The following is a 5,621-nucleotide window of genomic DNA, read 5'->3' as shown; positions in this document are numbered from 1 at the left end:
CCCTGTTCACAATGTAGCGTAAACCACCGTTCCTTTGTTTACTGTTGGCATTAACACATGGATGCATGAAGGAGAGGATGTTAGCTCCATGAGTAATATTATTTCAATCATTTTGGCAAGAATGGAAGACAGCAATGGATATGTTGTGGCCTTGCTAAAAAATCTTCTGTGAGACTTACCCCCCATCATACTTTTGTTTTCAAATCTAATTTTGAAATAACAATATAACAATAATTTCCTTCCTTATTTTTAGGATAAATTCATGAATGATTTTTCTGTCTACTTGCAACAAAAGCCTGAGATCCGATCACTCCTGGCTGATTTTCTGCAGTTCCTGTTGCTACGGAAACCTGACGATGTGGTGAAATTTGCTGCAGAGTACTTTTCTTCCTTTTCCACCCATTTGGTTCAGCCACCGACTTTCCGGACCACCAAGAGTAGCGTCTTCGCTCAAAACGCTCCTCTTTTCAAGAAGTTATAAAGTTGTTTTTTTTTTTTTGTCTTGGATAAAGATGTGTGTGTATGTGTGTGTGTGTTCACATAAACGTGTGTGTGTAAGTGTATATGTACTTATGATGTGTGTGTGTGTACACATACACACAAATACATATCCATACATTATTATAAAAAATTCTGTTGTATAAGTATGTATTTATAAATTCATATGTACACATACACACATGTATATAAGTACATGTGTGTATGTACATATATAAGCATATATATATATATATATATAAAAATATATATATGCATGTGTGTGTCTATATATATTGGTGTGTGTCTATATATATTGGTGTGTGTCCCTTTCATATTTTCATCTCCCTCAATTCTGTATTTCATCTTTTGAGGATATCTTGTTATATGAATTACTTGATTACTTCACTAGTGCTGTTGCTACTAAAAGAAAGATTAAAAACAAAAAAAGCAAGCACCCAGTAAATTCTGTAAAGTGGTAGGTATTAGGAAGGGCACTCAGCCATGGAAACCCAACCAAAAACTGACACTGGAATTTGGCACAATCTTATAGCTTACCAGTTCCTGTCAAACTGACCGACTCCTACCCATATGGACGATGGCCATTAAATGATGACGGTTGGGTGTCATCTAAGACATTTTAGTTATGACCACCCTGTAATTTTGGATTGGTGCTGGTCATCTGGAGTATTTTATCTTTGATCTTTTGCTATCATTCTAGTGTGGGGGAGTGGTGTCACCCGAGACATTTTGGCTTTGGTCATCACATCAATTAAGAGTGGAGACTAATTAATTGGTATGCTTTAAGGGGATCCGTTATTTAAAGGGGTGGGAAGATTTTTCTGCTGTTTGTTAGAGACTGAGTGACTCCATAGAGGCTGCTTCATCTTATACAGATACAACACACACAAGCATCCCTCATCATCATCATCATCTAATGTCTATTCTTCTATGCTTGCATGGCTCAGACAAAATTTGTTGAAGCAGATTTTTCCCATGGCTAGTTGCCATGTCCGTCTTTCTCCCTTCCTTCGACCATTCGTTAGTGGCACGACTCTGTAAAGTGGTTGGCATTAGGAAGGGCATCTAGCCATAGAAATCAAGCCGAAACAGAGAATTTGGAGCCTGGTGCAGCTCCCTGGCTGGTCAGCCCCTGTCACTCCATCTAACCAATGCCAGCAAGGAAAACGGACGTTAAACGGTGATGATGATGATGATGATGATGATGATGATGATTGTTCTCAGTTCCTAATGCACCAATTATTACAGACACAACCTTTACAGTTTTCATATTTCAAATTCTTGCATTTTCAAATTTTGAGGGATTTTGTGTGTGTGTATGTGTGTATGTATATATATATATATAAATTTCTTTCTCTTTCTTTACAATCCTGGAATCAGACATAAATCAATTAGTAAGCAACTTCACTTTTTCTTGTCTATCATTGTTATATCTGGTTCTATTATTATTATTATTATTATTATTATTAAGATGGTGAGCTGGCAGAGTCCTTAGCACGATGGGCAAAATGCTTAGCAGCATTTCATCCGTGTTTATGTTCCTAGTTCAAATTTGTCCAAGGTTGACTTTGTCTTTCATACTTTCTGAGTGGATAAATTAAGTACTGGGGAAACACTGGGGGTCGATGTAATTGACTACTCCCTCCCCCTCCCCAAATTTCAGGCCTTGTGCCTTTAGTAGAAAGGATTATTATTATTATTATTGTTATTATTATTTGAACTTTGGATTCAAAATGAAAGACACTGAAAAGCAAAATTTCAATCGGCCTATTTTTCATTCCTTCTTAGACAAAAAAATGTCACACGTTTTGTTTGATTGTAACTGGTTAAAACAAAGAAAAAATTTGAACTTCTGCATTTCTATGTGTTGTTCATTTTACACCTGAAGGAGACAGGTATACTATCAAAGCATTCTTTGAATACTTGTAAGCACATTTACACCTGTATAATTGTGTGTGTTTGTGTCATTGTGCTTCGGAGTATATATATTTGTGTGTATGTATGAGTTTTCTTATTCTTGTCCATTGGTAAAAATAGATGCTTTTCAGAAAATATAATACTACATCCATGTTTGTATCGAATTCAGTGAATCGAAAGACATTGAAGAATAATTCCAGTTATTTCACTCTGAATTCCAAAATACTTTCCAAGCAGACATTAACCATTTGAATCATAGCTTGTTCAATACAGACGCAAATATGGATGGTCTTTCTTTTAGTAACTTCCAAGGCATTGTTCAGCTAATGATGCTGCTTGTGAGGAGTATAATAGAATACATGGTTCCATCACTTGACAATGCAGGTATACGGGTGCCAAAAACAGGTCTTGGTTTTTTTTTTTTGTTTAAGGTCAAAGTGGAATCCTTCCTTGCCTCTTCCTCTGTGGAAAATCTCATCTCTTCAGTGCCATATTGCTTCCCTCTTACAACGTGTTTTCGTGTCCCACAGGCACTTTTCAATTTGTTGTCCATTCTAATTTATAACTTTTCACTCCTGTTACTATTGTGTTCCAGAATATTCTGTACAATGGCTTCAGGAGTAAACCCATCTTCTTTTTTTCTTATTTTATTTCTACTTAAGCATTATTTCCTGCATTTTTTAAAATCCTCGACAGCTTTACATTTTCACACACCACAACTGTGAATCCATTAACACTTGACTTTATTGTTTCCAGCAGACATGTTGGCATTAATAGTGCTGGTTTCAGTGGTTGAACTTGCACATTTGTTCTTCCTGTTTGTTGTTGTTGCTTTGGTTGGCTTTTGTGATGGTGGTGCCGCTACTGGTGCTTTTGTGATGGTGGTGCCGCTACTGGTGCTGTGGTTTCCATAGTTTTTTTTTTCTTCCTTTGTTTCTGTTGGTCATATATTGTAGATTCTGCTGCTACTACCTCTTTCCATATTTCTTAGATCTCAGCTGCGGATGATTGAGTGTGAAAGCGAATTTTGCCTTCAAAGCTACCTCCCACCATCCTCTCAAAAAAGTCTCCACCACCATATTGAATTTTTAAACAGTTTTGAAAAGAAAAACTTTATTGAAATTTCGCCACTCAGATGATGATGACAATAACTTCTGCTTGAAAAGCAGACCATCCAGTCCAGAGACTTCTCCTTTTTGCAGCCAATCATTGCATTCAGTATATCTTTGGCTGTTATTGGTATTTCACAGAGCTCCTCATCCCTGGCTGAAGGGTGCAGCATGCTGCCAAGGGAGGAGACAAAATCCACCCTCATCTCTGACTCACCACACACCCCATACAATTTAGCGAAGTGATGCTGAAATTCTGCACACATCTGCTTGGATTTGAGTAGTGTGTGCCCCTTCCAGCCCATCAAAGACTGAATTGTAGCTTTGTTGCGACGTTGCACTTCTGCCACCCGGGGCCCATTGAATGGTTTTCATTCCCCCCATGTCTTAGTGCATGTGCCCCGTCTCTGATGATGCAACCTATCTCTGATGATGCATTGAAGAATCGATCCAGAGCCAATCTCACCACCAGCATATCAGTCGCTATGCCTCTCTTAAGTGCCTCCTCTAACTTCCTAACTAAATCTCCCCTTATCCTAGATTCTTCTAATGCTATTTCCTTACTAAGCCCTACCACCTCTACTCAAATAGTCCTTTTCAGGCCTGTCCACTATCAACCACTATCAATTGTTGATGACTGAACTCAACAACTGCCAAAGATTAACTTGCTAACCTGGTCTCTGAATACATGCCAAGAAAGACACGTTCAGCTTCCAGTACCCAGAGTCCTATCTAAGTCAACACTACAGATAACAAATTTGTGGTCTGTGTAGCCAATGACTCTGAACTGTGGACAACTTATGCTACTTCTGTCTACAGGGAGTTTTTAAGCAGGGTGGACCACTCTGCCTGGAGAGAATTCTGACCTGCAAGGTCATGGGCTGTTCGTGTTGATATAAGTTCACCATGTCATGCACATGTTGGTGTGATACATGTGCCTGGGGTACCCTTATCAGACAGGTAGTCCTTATGGGTATATTGGGCTCTGAATACTTGTACTCCAACATCACTTTGATGGCATGTGTTGCTCTCCCACTCAATAATAATAATGATAATGATAATAATTCTTTCTGCCATAAAATGATAATAATGAATGTGTTTCATATAATGTATGTGAATTGATATTAAAGAAAGTTACAAATTCACTCAATATTTTCTTTGTTGAATAATGTTTGGTAATCTCTACATTTTGATGTTTGTTACTCTTTGAGTTAAGTCAGAGGAAGATCACCAAAAAAGGAAGGGTGACAAATAAAAAAAAAAAAATTTTTATGCTAGGGTCTTGTATTGCTATTGCAGGAAAGAAGCACTCCAAGATAATTAGTTATCTGTCGTTAGAATCAAGACTTGATCCAAATTCTTGCAACACATGAACTCTGCTGGATGTAGCCAAGCATGGTGGTATTAAACCAGGTCACAGTGCAGTCAACTCAATCCATCTTATCTTATCCCTCCGTTCCAGTCATCCAGCCTTCCGTGTTTCTTGAAGGCTTTTTATTTCATGTGTGTGATAGATGCGGTAAGTCTATTATGTTCCTATTGCATTAATGAGAGAAACTCCAGATGAAATATGAGAATCTTTATTGCTCACGACAATCATTTCGACTCTGCTAGCATTGCCCCCTCACAGGTATATATGTATGTATATATATGTATATATATATATATATATATATATATATATATATATATATATATATACACATACATAGAACAAGAGATCAGGAAACCATGATGGTGCTCTGGAAGACACTTGTTCTAAGCCACTTTGACTATTGCTCTCAGCTATGGTCACCAACCAGTGTCAAATTAATCTTAGAACTTGAGGCAATCCAACAAAGCTACACAAAGAAGGTAGCCTCTATGCAGCATATAAGCTATTGGGAAAGACTCAAGAGATTAAGACTCTATTCCTTAGAGCGTAGACGAGAAAAATATGCCATAATATACATCTGGAAGATCCTCGAAGGTATTGTCCCAAACTTTGGCATCGAAAGTTACACAAATAAAAGAACTGGACGCCATTGCATAGTGCCAAGGACTCCAAATTTGCCATCAAGATGTAGGACAAGATACTGCAATAGCCTGGGCTTCAAA

Source organism: Octopus bimaculoides, chromosome 27, assembly GCF_001194135.2.
Source record: "Octopus bimaculoides isolate UCB-OBI-ISO-001 chromosome 27, ASM119413v2, whole genome shotgun sequence".
NCBI classification, from domain to species: Eukaryota; Metazoa; Mollusca; class Cephalopoda; order Octopoda; family Octopodidae; genus Octopus; species Octopus bimaculoides.
This window is presented reverse-complemented; position numbering follows the sequence as displayed.